This window comes from Centrocercus urophasianus, unplaced genomic scaffold (genome assembly GCF_019232065.1).
Source record: "Centrocercus urophasianus isolate 14NV4802_14NV808 unplaced genomic scaffold, USGS_Curo_1.0 seq_13, whole genome shotgun sequence".
In the NCBI taxonomy this organism is placed as follows: domain Eukaryota; kingdom Metazoa; phylum Chordata; class Aves; order Galliformes; family Phasianidae; genus Centrocercus; species Centrocercus urophasianus.
The window spans coordinates 44,776,391-44,794,125 of record NW_024884475.1 but is presented as its reverse complement, the minus strand read 5'-3'; the positions used below and the strand labels follow the sequence as shown (position 1 = coordinate 44,794,125).

General features: G+C 41.6%; 1 long non-coding RNA gene across 3 annotated transcripts in view; it reads left to right on the top strand.

Annotated features, from left to right (window-relative positions):
- LOC122156893 overlaps positions 1-17,735 on the top strand; it is a 283,419-nt gene that overhangs the window by 112,069 nt on the left and 153,615 nt on the right. For all 3 annotated transcript variants that reach the window (XR_006167691.1, XR_006167692.1, XR_006167690.1), the window contains one exon: positions 16,829-16,967. This is a non-coding gene — a long non-coding RNA (uncharacterized LOC122156893). The remainder of the gene's footprint in view (positions 1-16,828; positions 16,968-17,735) is intronic.

The following is a 17,735-nucleotide window of genomic DNA, read 5'->3' as shown; positions in this document are numbered from 1 at the left end:
CCCCATACAGGTGCAGGAGGCTGGAGGAGATCGTGCTTTTGGGATGCTCTGGTGAGTGAATTTCCCCAGAGGACAGGTATTTTTCCTAAGTGCTACTCACTGTCTAATAGTAATACTAATGGTGATAGTAGCTATGAATACTTCTTACTGTCATATATATTTTTCATCACCACTCCTGCAGTTTGGAATGGAGGATGAGAGCATCAGGCTACCAGTTGTACACAGCAGAGCAAAGTGAGGCACAGGAGACAAAGAGATTCATTCAGAGCTGCTCAGCATACTGGTGGCACAGTAAAGATTTGGATCTCTGTGTTCAGAGCCCCAATATAGGCTGGGGGTGTGTTGGCCACATTTTGTGCTGTTGGGAATATTCTGTTCTAATAGTGAGTGCTGAAACCACAGCACCCATGAGGTTTTCAATGAGGTATGATTGCAATTTGAGGTGATTAAAGTTCATGTATGTCCTCTAATACCTTCCCTTTGTGATCCAGCTATTTGCATCTACTGTTTTACATTTAGTAAAAAGTTTTAACACGGAGATGTGGCACAGAGGGATGTGATTGAGTGGGCATGGAGGTAATGGGTTAAGGGTTGCACTGAATGATCTTACAGGTCTTTTTCCAACCTGAATGATTCTATGACCTATGAATTAGTTAGTCCCTAGCCCCAGCTCTGCTCTTTCTTTGCTGGAAAGGGTACACAACTGTCTTCCGTCCTATTCAGGTTAACAGCTCTTGTAAGCTGTATTAAAACTTGTACTTAAATAAATCGCATATTAAATGGTCTAATATTCGACATTAAAATTGCATTAATCAGTGCTAATTATTTAAAGCAGTAATGAAGATCAGCCCCTGGAATTGGGTAGAAAGTTCAACAGTCCTTGAAAGTCACTTGGAACCTGCCCGAGTGCTCCCGGACAGCTCAGCCAGTGTGCTGGTGGATCTTCTGCATAAAGCAAAACAAACTCTGTGATGTGTGCTCTGGCAATGCCCCAGTAGTTCAATACTACTGCACTCTCCGTGAAACTAGTAGCCACTGCACTTCTTTTATTTTGCCAATGGTGTCACTGCTGCACCGCAAGATTTGTGGTTTCCTGAAGACTTGGAGGAATAGCAGTCAGAACGGTGCTTGGTACTGAAAGGATTGGATGAAGGGAGTGACAAGCTGTGTTCCCCTTAAAACAAAGTTTGGGGATAACACAAGCATTCTTTCTGTCCACTGTGTCCCACTGTACCTCTCTCTTGTCAGTGTCTCAGGGGCTGCTAGCCTCTGGGGGTCATACTGGCTCTTGCCCACAGCACCAGGAAAATGGGAGTTTTGTCATCTGGGCTGATGTGTGGATTCCCTGGGATTCCAGAGACGGTTTTGAGGTTGGATGTGGTAGATGTATTTGCACCAGCAGATATGATAAACATGGAGCTTGCACCAGTAGGAATAGGAAGGATTTCAAGGATGCTTTGAGGTTTTGGTAACTAATCTGTAAATTTCAAGGGCTCAGTAGCTGAGGGAAACAAAGATATGGACGTCCCTTGTCCCAGTTTGCAAGTGCTAACTTCCTACTTAGATGGAAGCTGCTCCTCTGTTTTTTACCGTGGTCTTTTATATTTTTATTTTTCTTATTATTATTATTTTAAATTTTATTTATTTATTTATTTAGAGTCAGGGATACTCTGTTTTCCCTGACAAAGAAACGGCAGCATTTACCAGCAGCAGATGTGCCTGCTTTGGCTGAATTTGCCAACAAATGCATTTCATCTTTTCTCAAAGTGTCAGGCTGTAGTTTCCACAGTAGGATGGCACCCCATTGTGAGACCTTCAGCTGAGGGGAAAACGCAAATCTACTCTTGTTGTTAAGAGGGGAAAGGGGAAATCCTGTAAACTAATTAGCTCATTTGGCTCAGATGTCATTCCTGATCAAACCACTTAATGCTGCTTTCAGCAGCAGATCAGATGTCTTTTGCATGAAATACTACTCAGCAAGACCAGGTGCCTGGAGCTTTGGTCCCTGACTAGCAGTGACCTTAAAGGGATTGGTAAGCTAAGAGTATTAGCTTTTATCTGCCCTTATATATTGACATACATCTACCCGTAACTTGTAGAAAAGTCAAGACGTTTGTAGAATTCATGGACACTGACATTTGACTTGTATTATGATAACAAAACGGTGTGGTTTGAAAAGGATGAGGTTCAGTTTTGTTTTTACTAACCAATATGATTATTAGTTAATATTTCTCCCTACACTGTTATTTCACTGTTAATCCAATGTCAGAAAAAAAGGCAAAGAGAATAGGGGAAAGTAAAGTAGTAAGTGAAAAAAGTGCTTCCTCGATCCTTTTGAAGATGGTGTATTTCTGTTCAGGTACTTCTCTGGATTGCAATGGATTTGACAGTGCTTTGCTTACAAAGCTCACCTGGGATGTAAGTCCACCTGCAGCTCTACAAAGAATAGATAGGAACAAACTATAAGGAATCATGGAGAGATAATTTTAGTGGAAACGATGGTCAGGAGAAGAGCTGCTGACCACATTTTAGAGCTTAACCTCCATACAATATTCCCACATCCTTATGGGATGTGGGCTTCTGGGACAACAGCAAGCAATCAGCAGAATAGAGAAGTCCTGGCTGAAGGTGGGTTGATGACTGTGGAAGTGGGTCAAAATCTGGGCAGCTGGTTTTTTGCTTGAGTGTCCTTAAGCTTTCCCGAAGCTTTTTGGAAAACAGATACTGAATCTTCCCATCGAAAGGGAAACGCACATGTAAATAAAGCTTGCTGTCACTTAATCCTGCAAGTTCCATGAGAGCTGTGGTCTGTCAGCAAATGTAGTGGGTCATACAAGAGAGAAAAGAGGGACAAATTGTTTTACCTGGTGTAAAAGCGTCGTCTTCGTACTGAAGTCGGTAGTTTTTGCTAATTTACATCAACTCAAAATATGGTCCAGATGGTCTTGATGAGAGAAATATCATGAGCCTGCTTTTCTATTGCATTGCACTTTATGTAATGATTTCACACCTGTGAAAATTGGTACAAGATCAAAATGGAGATTCATACAGATGTAGATGCACAAAAAGTGCAAAGCACTTGAGAGCAAAGCCCATCTACTTTTTCCAAAGATAGCTACGCAGTAGAAAATTTATTCCTGGGGTGTCTGACTTGGAGCATGAATTCATATTGCTGTGTGTTCTTTCTGTTCACACTTGTAGATAATTACAGTGAAAGCATCTTGCATACAAAAGGGGGAAATGATTTATAGTGGGAATAACATCAACAGGAGAGCATAAGCAGGAATACACAGACACAGTGAGCACTTGACTGACAAACTTGGTGAGTTCTGTTGGATGTTCTCATGTCAGCTTCCACACAGGAAAATGTCTGTATAGTGTATGTCTTCATAGGCATCAGTGGGTGTAGTTATGGAGGTAGCTTTTGACAGGTGTGCCTCAATAATTTGTCAAAAATCGGTGGGAATTATTTGGTTTTATTTTGTTCAGAGTTCTCTGAAAGAGGAATTGTATTCATAAAATTTGTTTGATTCAAATCATGGACTAGAAGAGTGAGGTAACTTTGGTAGCAAGCAATCATTTGCACGTGGTTGGCCCAATCCCCTCCCCCCCCACCCCCAAAGTGAAATTCCTCTTCATAATTCTGCTAAAGTTGTGAGAATTAAATTAATACCATCAACTCAGGATATGGCTCACTATAATAGAGGGAATCACTTTTCTCTTAATTTGATGATTGAGACATGGCTGGGCTGGGCTGGGAGGTGAGAAGTCACTTCGCTCTAAGGGCAGGTCAGGGATGTTAGCTGTGTCTGCGTGGAGCTATGCTTGCCGGAGATCTAACTTGGAAATAACTGATAGTGGGCAGCACGTCTTGAAGCAGAAATAACTGTATCAGTTGTCAGATACCTGAGAACCATTCCTTAGAACTGTTGATATCAGCAAGCTTGATGTAGTACAGCTTGACTGTGTGGACAGGATATGCTATCAACCAAAAAAATCTAACCTCTGGCAATTACTGGGCAGTGTTTTCTTTAAAAAAATAAATAAATAAATTAGCAGGGAGGTTTGCATCTCAATATTTTAGCAGTCAAGCGTAATGGAGTAAGAAAGGTGTCAGGATGCATTTTATCTAATACAGAGGGATGCTGTAGGCAAGGCTGTTTGAAATTTGTTGAAAAGCAGGTGACAGCCACCCATAGAAAGAGTCTCACTTCCTTGGAGTGTGCGATGCTGTGCTGCTATTAATTTCATAAGCTCTGCTTACAAGTGGGGAAATGAATGATATGCAGTGCTGCTATACAAAGCTGCCTTGGCCTAAGAAGTTCCTAGGCTATTTAAACATATTCTGTGTAATCCACTTAATTGCATGTGTAAGCTTGTCAGGAGAACTTGAGCAAAAGCAAACCCATAATGTGCCCAGAGAAGTGGGGGGGGAGGGGGGGGGGGTGGGGGGAAAACTAATACACCACAGCACCCACTCCAGGCACTGAGGGGGGAGAACAGCTGCAGCACTCTGCACTGATTTGGTGTTCAGAGGCAGCTTTAATTCCAAGTCACTGGCTGGAGCAGTTGCTGCAGAATCTTAATATAGAATGGGTCAGGTGAGGCTGACAGCAGGTGAAGCAGGGCCGGAATGCTGAGCTGTAGGCTGGGGAGCATGTGAGATGAAACAATAGCCAGCATCCCTTTTAGTGCTGCAGGTCACATTCAGACATCCAGTTTTGGGGACCAGTCCTGCGTCTTTGGTGGACTGGGCATAGTGAAGTTAAGCTCTTAATTCATATTAAATTTCCCAGGGCTTTGAGAGCCCAATTATTTTAAAATACCGTGTATTGCCATGTGGCTGCACACAAAAGGTGTTTCTGCAAATTTTCAGCTTTTAGAAAGTTGGAATTGTTTTTTTCCTTACTATGCAAGTTTTTACTCATGTGCATAAAAGGCCAATGTTGCATTGCATAGGCAAAGCTAAGGATGTCAGTAGAGGGATGGTTGCATACTGTAAAAATGTAATGTATGTCTTGTATCTTATTATAGTACGTTGGCCTGTGTGTAATTGAGGATGTGGTTGTGTAGCAGCAGGAAATGCATGCTGTCATAACAGCGGAAGTTGTAAATGCTGTTCCTTCTCATTTATAGCCCAGAACCTCCCAGGGTTCAAACCTCTTGGCTCTGGAGAGCATTTTATGTGTGATGAAGACTTCATTGTGAATGCCATCTGATAGGCCAGCTGAAAAACATACAGGAAGAGAAGCCGTATGTTTCTTGTCATCACGCTGGGGATGCTGACTGAGGGCTGACATACTTCAGCAGGTGACTGCTGTGTCTGTTTCACCTGTGCCACAGAAGCAAATGCTGGGAATTGAAGGGTTTTCATTATCCACACAGTATAATTTTCTGTGGGCAAACAGGACAGAAAATGGGGTATTTTTTCAAAGGACATTAATGATTTTCTTTTAAAAATGTAAAACTCTCCCTTAGAGTTGCTCCTGGGTTCAGATTTTGAAATCTTAGAGTCATTAAGCTCAGAGCAGTTAACTCAGATCAGATAGTCCAACCACAAACTCATCCCCACCATGCCCACATGTCCCTCAGTGCCACATCTCCACAGCTCTTGAAAACCTTTATTCAAATTCTTTATTGAAGTCCTTTATTCACATTCCAGAAGCAGGATCAAGTTAAAGTGTTCAAAAAAATACAGCTATGAGGGAAGGTGGGTGGCTTGATCTGCACCAGCATCATTTCTGGTCATGTGCGCAACCATCTTGTTTTCCATTGTCCAAACCCCGTCCTAAGGCAGGCTGACTACTTTATTGACTGTACCGGCAAAGTATCCTCAGAGACTGGGAGTTTTCAGATAGTGGTGTCTCTTCCAACTGACAAACAGCATTATCACAGCAGAAAGAAGAGATGAATTTGTAGTCTATAATACATCAGAGGCTTATAAAACTTCTTAATCTATTCAGGTATCAGAAACTAGCTCTGGTGTGGATTTCTGAGATGTGCATCTTCACTGTCAACTACATCAACATGCAGCTGTCTAGACAAACTGGAGACTCAATTCCTAAACTAGTTAGCTTATGAAGAGAACAAGCAACATGCTGTACCTTCAGGTTCTCTTTCACTTCCCTTCTGCTGTCTGGATGTGCAGTGGCAAGTTTCCCACCCTCTTCATCTCTTACGTTTTTGGTGCAAGTGAAAAGCTACTGAAAAGCTGAGACCTCACCCAAGCACATGTTGAGATGTGGGACAATCTGTGGGCTGTGAAATGTTTGTCACTGAAAGCTGCTGGTAAGGAAATGAACCCCAAACACTGCATTTGAAATTGGGCTAGGGATGCCCATCATCTTGCAATATTTCTCTAGTCTTCTGTCCTCTGTGTCAGGAGAAAATCCCTTGTCTTCTGGGAAAGTGTCATTTTTTCCTGTGGATTACATCCTCATGTGTCTTTTCCTCTCTGTGTGGGAGACCATGCTGAGACCCAAGCTGATGTGTATGGAAATGCTTTCCTTCAAGTGCCTTGGGACTGACGTACAGCTGTCACTCTCTGGTGTGAATAACAGGAAATTTAATTTGTTGGGTGGAAAGAGTTAAATGAACTTTAACTGAAAACCTCTATCTCTCCCTCTCAGGGTAGAAAATAGCCAAGGGCAACAGCGGATGACTAATGTGTAGAATATTGCAATTAGTATAGCAAGGTACTTACAGGGATCAAATTAAAAAATTCATTAACGTACGCACTTAATTAAGAAACACTTTTCGGTTTACATGATAAATTATGACACCTATTAAATCTTCTAGTACAAGCTGTAATGGCTTCTTTGCTCCTGGGCAGAGAACTATTGCCTTTGAGGTCCTTTGAACCTCCCCAAGGACCAGCAGCATCAGTTACAAGTGTGTTAAAAACAATGCTTTTTTTCCTGAGAGGAACAAACCCTGCTTTACTGGGAACTAATTTAAAGTTAAGCAAGCAGCCTGAGGATTAGGAGACCTGTCAAACTGCAAACACGATGGTGAAACAAACAAGAAACGACCTTGAGAATAACTGAAGAGTGAAGTTAGCACAATGCTGGGTTGTCACGAGGCAGCGGGATGCTTCTGATGGGACTCCATCTGCACATGGTCCCCTGTGACTTTGGTCAGATGCCACCCGGCCAGCCTGGCACAAATGCAGCATTGGGAGCCTAGGAAAAGGGATTTTGCAGGGCTGAGCCATTGGTTCCAAGTTTTCCTTTCTTGTTGAGGTTTATTTCAGGTGCTGTGATCTGGTGGTGCATCATGGAATCAGACTTTAGTTCTGCTGCAGCAGTAATGTGAGTTATTTAGAGGGGAATTTGGTGATTGTGACAGTTCTTCTATTGGAAAAAGTAGATCAAAGATGCAGTGTATTAAGTTCCTGCCATTGAAGTTTAGAAAGAAGAGAATAACAATCTAGATCCAAGTGATGAAAACGCTTTATCCTTTTTTTATATTATTTTGGTTTGCTTATTGGAAAGGAGGTAGTTTTGAACAGTCTGGACCACCTGTTTCTGGCGGATTGCTAAAGAGCACTCTGACCTTTAGGAGAAAGCTTTTCCACTTTGCTTTCTTTAAAAAAAAAAAAAAAAAAAAAAAAAAAAGCTCATCAGTGGCTGTGCAAATATGCCAGGAGTTGTAATTTGGATTCATCTACATCAAAAAGAGAATTGTCTGTCAATGCCAAAAGGTAAGGGCCAGGTGAGCAACATGGGCAAAGCTCAGCACATAGGATGGTACCCAGAATTCTGTAGGACCCTTTCAGAATGATGATGTAAATGTTTCTCATGCTCTTCTTTAGTGAGTTATTCCAGAATCTGCCAGGTACCTGGAGTTGCTCCCTGATTTCTCTTTCACAGCACATCTGGCCTATAATCCACTCCCTTGTCTTCTGAGAGTGGCCGATTTGGCAAAGTGCTGTGCCTCACCAGGAGCTTCTGCAGCCAAGTGACTTTGGAACATGCCCCAAATGTGGGATTCCACATAGTCTTGCACAAGCAAAAGTGGTCTTGAATTCTTCAGAAAGTCTGAATCTAGGTTGTGCTGCCAAAATCTCTGCAGAAGTTGAATACATTTTTCTTTCAGGCTGACATGGATTTTTCTCATAACAGAGAGTGAGTTTTGAATCATGTTGATGAAATGCACACAGCACATTAAATACAGCAACTCTAACTACTCTGAAGATTTACTGTTCATTAACAAATATTTGAATGAACTGTAGATGAGAATAACCCTGTGAGAAGCAGGATGTCTTCTCTGTCACACGTACATAAATGCAGCTCGAAATCCAGATTTTCCATATCCGTCACTGCCTTCTAGTTTGTACTGTTGCACTGTTTGTACCTGGTTGGGAAACGTGCACCTGCATCTGTTCCTAGAAGCCTGCTTTAGCAGCTTGGTGGGTTCAGTGCAAACATCTGACATTCTCTCCGACACCCTTGATGTGATGACGTTGGCAAGTTGCTGGCTGATGATAGGCTTTTTTCCCTTGCATGTCCCATCTGGCTCCACTGGAACTGAACTGGAACAGCTTTGGGGAGGGATAGGTCTGTTCTGTGTAAGCCATAGGACATAGAAATGTACCACTCACCCACTGTGTTCATTATCTTCTTTGCCTGGTCAGAATTCTGTTAAGTGCTTGTGCCTGCAGAGGTCTAGTCTTTCAGTTAATTATATGGAAGGCAAGTAATATCTAGCATCCACACTATTTTATCGACACTGACAGGCCTGCATAAATAAATAAAAATCTTATTTTATACAATGAAATATCGTTGCTTTTTAATAAATCAATAACTGGAGGTGACACTGGAAAAGTGTCTTTAAAATGATATTTGAGGTGAAGTGGAAGGCACTAGATTATCCTTATTAGTGATTTTTCTTTGCTGATTGTTTGGTTTGAAGTAGGTTCTGTGATGAGTTCTTCAGAGCAGTCCCTACTCGCTGCTGATGACTGCTTTTGTCAACACTTATTTTGTTATATGTCTCTTACGGTCTGTGAGATGCTCTACCTTTTGTAAGAACTGGTACTCAAATCACTAGTAAATGTATATCCCATTTCAACTAAACGTACCTTTCTGTTTGAGAAAGAACACTTGTTTTGAGTTGAAAAGTATTTCAGCAATCTAGCTTAAATTCTGTGCTCTTAAAGGGTTCATTTTGCTGAGCAACGTTACTTCAGTAGTATTTGTTCAGGGCTCTAGTATGAAGTCAGTGCATGAGTCCTGGATCAGAAGGTTCTTTCAGAATGCCTGCAGCTATAAGGCTGAGGTAAGACCTACTTGTAAGCTGAAGACCAGTACAGCACAGTGAACTGGAAGCCATCTGTACATCCACTTCCTTTTTTCCCTGTAGCTGGAGACCTTCCTTCTATGGTTTGTATGATCTTCCTTGACCAGACCTACAATGTTGGCTTTCACAGGAAATGGCCCAAGTGTTCGCAAGGAAAGTATGTTGAGCTGTTAGGTAGTTCTCGCAATTACATCATGTCACTCTGAGAAGGCATGCTGGTTGTATGGAGATACATACTTGACTAAGCTTAGCTTGGTTTAAACATAAAGATTGATTTGTTACCCCATAGACCAAATATATGTTTATTCTTCTATTTCATTGTTTGGCCCATGACATCAGAGGTAGATTTTGGTGTTATGGCAGTAGAGGCTGAACGTTTCCACCACCTTTTACATTTTTGTTGTTGTGTGACAGATGGCAGCAGAGGGACAGTCTGACAAAGTGGTGTCTGACATGGAATGGTGCATGAAGGCCAAGGGTGTGTCATTGAATTCCTCTATGTAGAAAAAAAGCAACCCATTGACATTTGTTCACACTTGCTGAAAGTTTATGGAGGCCAAACAGTGGATGTGAGCACAGTGACGCAGTGTGGTGTGTTTCAGCAATTATGACAGCAACATGAAACACAAGTCACATTCTGGACAGCCATGCACAGCTATTGCACCACAAAATAATGAGCGGCTTGATCAGCTCATCCCCACAAATTGGCAGGTCATAACCAGGGAACTGTGTGCAGAGCTAAATGTGAGCCTCACTGCATTGGAAACAATGGCAACAACATCACAAAGTTTGCACCATTAGGTCCCCGTGAATGCTCACACAGGAGCAAAAAACACCATACACAAGTTTGTCAGGACCTATTGAACAAATATGAGGCTGAAGGTGACAGTTTCCTGTATCACATAATTGCTGGTGACAAGATGTGGTGTCACTTCTATGGGATGGAGTCAAAATGGTAGTCCATGAAGTAGTGATGTGAATTCTCCCATTGAAGAAAACGTTCAAGACACAACCCTCAGTGGGTAAAGCGATATGCACTGTCTTCCGGGATAGAAGGAACCTGAACAAACCATGAACTCTGACTTCTACATTGTAATGCTAACTAAGCTGAAGGTTCAAGCTTCTTGAGTCAGGCCAGAGAAGTGAAGAACCTTTGTCTTGCAGCACATTAACAATAGGTACTGTTAGAAGATCATAAAGCACATTTCCAGTCTTCGTTGTGCTGTCCTGCCACACCCACTGTACAGTCCTGATTTGGCACGTTCTGATTTCCATCTACTTGAATCGATGTTGCATGGGTGGTTTCCTAGCAATGATGCTATTAGAGCAACTGTGAAACAATAGGTCACCTCCACTGGTGCAGATATTCACAAGTGCAGGCTCTTGTTCATCACTGATGAAAATGCATAGCAAAAGGTGGTGGCTACATTGAAAAAAGTGTTTTGTAGCTGAGAATTTGCTCTATCAAGTAGTGTTCCTGTGCTCTTTGTATGTGCTATAGTTTCCATGGGAATAAATAAAAAGCATTACTTTTGGAGCGACCTACAGAATCAGCACCAGAGTGCTGATTTAACAGGTCCTGATACTAAGCATGTACTCAGTGGGGGAAATTTGCTGTTAATTTCACTTGATGACCTATTTGTAGGTGCATTTTTCTATCAGAAAATTCACTGGGTATCCATTCCTATGGTTCTGAGCCAGTAGTAGTGCCTGTTCAAGGAGTTAATGTCATTATTCATGTTGGCAATCTCTGCCGTCATGAATGTTCATAGGCCATGCTAACATGTGAAAAGACTCTGCATGGGACAGGATGTAGTGATTATTCATTTGGAAACAAAAATAAATGTTTTGCGTATATGGACATAAAATTTTTAAAAACAAAATTGTTGTTCTAAAGGCATATAGGACTGTGAGTTTAGAGCCTTATTCTTGTGGGGGTGAAATTCTGCTGCACTTCCTATTGAAAATGAAAAGTTTTCTGGGCGTATTAAATTAACTCCTCCAAAACAGAAGAAACCAAGAATTCCTTTTGAGGCATTGCTCAAGCATAGTGATGATACTGCTTTTTCTTTTTTTTTTTTTTTTTTTTTTTTTTTTTTTTTTTGGTAGTATGTTGTGATATGGATTTGATCATGTCCACAGTTTGCTGTGACAGCTCTTGGAAAAGTGCCCAATACTACAACGCACCGGGACTCAGCTTTCTGAGTTCCTGATGCTGATAATGACCCTGTTCTGTGTTGGCTGTGGCTCTAGGTGTGCTGATGGTGACCATCTAGCCTGAACGTGCTCAGCCGTACTTCTGTAACATCACATGCAAAATCAGTAACCGTTCTCTGTAGATGCCTCGACAGTTAGAAATTGTTTGTCTTGCTTTCAGCATTCTAATCTTCGTTGGATTTCTCTTTTTGTCCTCCTTCATTCTGTAGGCACTGGCATTGAATACTGATGAGGAAATACTTGGTCTAACGCCAGCTAGTCAATTTTGGTTAATTAATTGGAATGGTGATTGGCAAAAACCCAGCCCAAATTTTTGAAGGTAATTCATAGCGTAGGTAATCGTTTACTTGTGGATAATTATCTCTACCTGTAGGTAGCAGAAGGTAATGGTTATTGAGATCCAGATGCATCACTAACAAATGCCATTTTAGGAAATTACAAATACTTAGACTGAGTTATCGGTTTAATTATTGAGGATGTGACTGGAACTGTACAGTAAACACACCCTTTCCAGTTATTCGATTCCCTGCTCCTGAAGCCTAGGTGAACAGAAGTAAGAAATAATTTGTTGTTATTGGGAAGTCAGTGTTCCTGTCCCTTTGTGCTAGCACAGGCACACTAGATGTCTGGGATGTCTACAATCACTGAAGACAGATCAGCAATTAATTGCTGCTTTGGTGAAGCAACTGTGTAGAATTTGGATTGATAAGAGTGCTTTGGGATAAGTGAGTCAGTATTTGCTAAAGCAGGTAGCAGCCTTAGGAGATGCCTTACTCTCTATAGGTTGCAAGCTCATTTTCAGTGGGGATAAATAGGGTATCTTCTTGTGTATCAGTTTTTGCCAGTGAATCAGTCCAGGCAGAGGTTCCTGCAGTGCTTGTGAACAAAGTAATACTGTTCCTGAATGTCATGTCACCTTCTTGACTCTTCTCAATGTCTGCTGCCCTGGGAATGAAATTGAGGTTTTTAAGGATCAGTTGTCCGCTCTAAATGGCAATGCTGTGTCTTCTTTTACACGCTAGGAGTACATGCATGTTGTCTCAGGCTTTAGCATTATCAGAAGATTGCTATTGATCTGTTTGAGCATTTGAACTCTCTCTCGATGATATAAAATACCAGAGTTTTGAACAAAAGAGCAATGTATCCCAGTGTATATTCAACAGTGACAGATATTTGAGAGGAAGACCAACAAATTGATGGGCTTCTAGACAGCCGTTCCCTTTTCCCATTAATGGGCTGGACTCATTTTCTCATTCACTTAAAACTGTTTATTTTGCACATGGAATCTGCTGAAGTTTCCGTCTTTTTATTCCTTCTTCCAGTGCAAACTGTAAAAAACAAAAGCAAAGCCCCTGACATCATCTTGCTGCAGCAGTGGAGCGATTGGTTTTTTTTTCCTTGTGAAATACTTTGTAAGTACATGGTGTTACTTCCAAAAGGGAACAGGCTGGAGACATGCCTTGGAATAAGAAGCAGGTCTGCATGCTGTCATTCTAATTTTGCATTAGTGACAATATGAAATTCAGCTCTGCCCCTCAAGAAGGGAGCAGAGGCTTTTCCAAAATGATGAGAAGAAAAAAAAAAAAAAGCCTGAAGTTTTGCCTAGCAACAAAGCAATATCTTGTTTCCTAACACCACACGCTTCAAGTCCTGTTGGTTTTGGGGCATGCTGACTTCCCCGTTTTGCCTTTAGATCAACATGGGGCTTCTGATTGCACTTGGGGTAAGTCAGAAGAGCTGATTTAATACCACAAAAATCTTCTGCTCGAATCGGTTTGTACACTTGGCACAGTTTGATTTGTTTGTTAAAAAAGCCTACCAACCAGCAAGTAGCATATATAAGAAAGCTGATGGTTCGAGTGGATTGCATATGGCCCAGGAGAGGCAAGTAGAATAGGAAACATATGTTTGGCACCCACAGGTACCGCAGAATCAAGCGAGTGTGAATTGCTAAAACGTAGTTTACATAATATGGTCAATAATATGCAGCAGATGGAGTCTGAGTGTATCGCTTAAATCATGAAATCTCTGAACACTGTAAGGGATTGCACAACAGCAAACTTTAACTTTGAAGGTAAATTGATGAATGATTGCTGTTTACTCGAGCAGGTGGAAACAAAGCTAACTGAATTAGGCTGTTTTTTGGTTTTTTTTTTTACTTTGGATGGACAGTAGTGATGCCTGCTAATTTGCATTAAATTGTTCATGTTGGGATTTGAGCAAGAAAAAAATCTTGTTGGGTAGTATGCGAGACCCAGAATTCCCCTTGTCCTGCCTTTAGAATTAAGATGTTGCATTATTTTGTTAGCAAAAATTGTCTGTGTTCATAGTCTTACAGCAAGGGAAGGAAATTCTTCTGTCCCTTTGCCTCATTTTTGTTGTTTGAAGACCACAGTGTGGGAACCTTAGGTGTGTTCTTACTGCCTGTGTGGTCAGGAGTCCATAAGAAATTCAACTAGAAGACTGTGAGTTTAACTCAGTACTAACTAACGTCTCAGCAGAGATGAAAGTTGGCACATATATAGTCTTTGCTTGCATCTTTTGTTGTTACATACTTTGCCAAAATTCAGTTTGGCTATTTTCATTTTATGCAAGTGTGAAAAATGTTATCTGTTTAAGTTGCTTCTTTGCACTTCTATGAATAAAAAATGGCTTTAATTAAATTAAGAAAGAGTTTTGACAAGTGATTTGTCTATAATATGTACTTATGGTTTGTGGCATTTCAAAGAATAAATAACCAAGATGTTGAGGCTTAAACATTGGCTGCTGCACATGTTCTGTCAATTCCTTCGTTGAGAGAGAAACGTTTCTTTGAGTGTAGATTCAGGTTCAGATCCTGTAGTTCTGCATATTCAGATTTCGCACCACCTTTGGAGGTATGGGAGAATGTACTGGAGGGAGAGCTTCAGCCTGTCACTGATGTGAATGAGCTGAACTGGAAACAGCCCAGAATGTCTCAGGGGAGGTTTTGAAGGCAAGCAAAAGCAAGACTTCATTTTCAGCTCTACAGACAGGCAGGAGAATCAGAAGCAGCAGGAATTTAGATAAATCTGTGCACAGAGGAAACCAGATAAGCTGCAGCAGGTTAGAGAGAATTGAGACTTGGAAGAGGCTCTGCTCCACTACCAGCTGCAGGAGGGGAGAAGTACAAGCAATTCATTTTGGGTAAAAACTTGTCTTCTAAATATTTACTGCCGTAAAACTGCTAAAGGAAGACTGCCACTCTGGAGGCAATCTTGCACATCCTTTTGAAAATCTCTGGCTGGGAAACAATTTCACAGCCTATCTCAAACGGCAAGGAAGAGATTTCTTCAAGACCTTTGCTGCTTGTGGCTGCATCCTGGCTGGTGGGCATGGTGAGGCTTGTGTTCTCCTGCCTGTAGCTGTTTCATAGCTAGTAATGTATGCAGGCTGACTGGGGACTGGGGCTACTGAGAGTGTGGACAGGCAACAAAAAATGGATGTCTAGTTAGCCTCTGCTGGTTAGGCTCTTCTCTTGTAGGGAGTGCACGCAGTTGTAGCAAGGTTTTGCAAAGCAGGAAACAGTTAATGAGCTAGGGAAGAGGAGATGTGCTAGTGAACACCCCAACTACTCCAATTTATAGTATCGAGCTGTGCAGTCAGAGCTGCAGTCCCTGGAGGAGGAGATGTGGGCTTTGGAGGCCTGCAATTCACAGAACAGGAGCTGATGAGAGCAGTGCTTGGAGTGTGCCTAAGAATTGAGCCCAAGGTGGTACGAACTGAGGGCTGTTCTAGCTTTGCTGAGCTTTAGGTTTGTTTTAAAAATACAGCCTGCCAGTAGCCAAGAAGCATCCCAGAATGAACCTATCAGCTCACCCCAGCCTATTGTTTTAGTGGCTGCCTTGAAATCACAGGCACTGGCACCCCTGCTGCTTAATATGTCTTGCTGTCACTGTAAGTGCCTTCAGAAAGCCATAGCTATGGGTGGAGAGGCAGGTGACACACTATTAGCAGTGACACATTGCTTCTGAAGAGCTGAGCCAGTGTCACATTAAACAGTGCAAGCTGAGGGCTGCCTCTGCTCTTTGCTAGCAGGGAACTTTCCGAGCTTGCTCTGAGAGTGGCTGTGCTTTGTTCTGCAAGTCAGCTGCACTCTGTCTCGTTGGTACAGCCTACCTTTTTCTTGCTTTTCCTTTTATTCTTGCTGACTCTTTGACACCCACCACCTCCCTGCCAGCCTGGTGAGGCTGATCAAGCTGTTCAAACAACTGGAAGACATCAGAAGTTAAACACTCATTATTTTAATTTGATGCTAATCATGTGTTAATGAGACTAATCCTTGCAATGATTCAGGTAATTTGCTTAATGGCTGCCCAGAGTACAGATTACAGCAATCAGTCACGTCTGATAAGATGTCTGTTGTGGAGGAGGTTGTCAGGTGAATGAGGTGGGAGAAGACTAAGGAGTGAGGTCTGATCTCATGCAAGTCAGGAGTCCTCGACTATTTACAGGAGGGAAAAAAGTCTTGCTGCACAACCTTGTGCTTCCCAGAGAAGTTATTTTCCTCCATTAGCCAGGATAAAGAAGTTGAAATAGGGGTGCTTGGGATTCTGTCAGCTCTGGAGGTCAGATATTCTCTTGCCTTGAGAAGGGAGTAATGTGTGGCCCACATGAGTGGGACTTGTGCTTTGTGATGTCATTTGGATCATGACAGAGACCAAGTATAAATGAAATCTGGATCTGGTATAATCTGATAGATATGAGTTCTCATCTCTAGACTTTATGAAATCGAATCATTAAGGTTGGAAAAGCCCACTAAGATCACCTAGTCCAACCGTCAACCCATCACCATCGTTGCCTCCTAAATGATGGGCATAATTCTGCTGGGATTATTGTCTGATCATGTACTAGCTGGAGCCCTCTGCTTTGGTTTCTCAGTTCTCTTCAAGAATAGAAGCAGAGCTGCTGGGCTAAGTCAATGGGGTTTTAGTCCTCATTGGAGATGTTCTTATGAGTAGTCTATATACTCCCAGTAAGACCTGTAAGCCCTTCAGAATAAAGGCAAAATAATTTAGGCATTTAGTTCATAATGAATGCTATGCAATGTATGTCTTAAACATTAATAAAATGGATACACATAGGTGATTACTTATAGAGAGAAAAGAATAATCAGCAATGATAGCAAAAGGGAAAATATAGAAGGCTTTTATACGTAGGTCACCACAATTTTGTTCTGACAGTAAGTAACTTAAGTGTTACTTAAATGTAAATTTTTGAGTACGCTGCACAAAACAGTAGGATGAATATTCTGGTATTTGAAAGTATTTTAATATTTTATTATTGGTTTCAGAAAAACACTGAGAATCCCAGAAGTTCACCAGAAAAGCAGATTTGGTTGAAAAGGCATTTGTGGTGCTTCGGACAGAATACGTGAGTTCACACTAGGGGACCTGCACTACATTCCTGGATGGTCTGCTGCCTTCTCCAAGGTGAGTTTACCTGATTGTGGTGCTCTCATGTGTTTCTCCAGCTCCTTATATCTACTGCTTCTAGAGTTTAAATATTCTGCAGTACAGAAACCTGTGTTTACACATGTAGCAGGCTACGAGGGCAAGACATCAAAGGGCTTCTCTCTGCCAAAGCTACTTGGGAGAAAAAAATCCCAACAAAACACACAATATTTTCTTGACTGCTGTGGGCAAATCACATAAGGAGGTAAGTCTTTTACTTATTTCTACAGATGAGGAAGGAAGATGTAAGTGGGTGCAATCATGAAGAGTAGGTAGGGAATAAACTCAGACTTATAGACCTTAATTATAAGGCTCAGTCTTGATTATCTTCATGTTGTATCATGCGAACTGGAAATGAAGGATGCTTCTGTTTGCACTGGAACTTGAGATATCCCCCAGGAAGCTGTACTGTACCCTCACTGTATTGCAACAGATCTTAGTAAAAAGGGGAAAAACAGTTTAATCAGCAACTAAAATAACATCTCAGTGGGGAAAGGAAAGCAGTATTTTATTACCCTGCTAAACACCTAGTGCACTGTCAGCCCCCCCCAGAGGCTTGAATAGAGCTGTTAAAAATACAGTGAGCAGACTTGCAAATCACAAAGGATAGGAATTCCTCAGCACTACAAGAGTGCCATCAAGGGATGTTTGGCTTCAGTTTCCTGCACTGAGATGCAGGTAAATGAACCAGGGTTTAGGATTCCTGGAAGAAAAAAAAAAAAAAAAAAAAAAAAAAAAAAAAAAAAA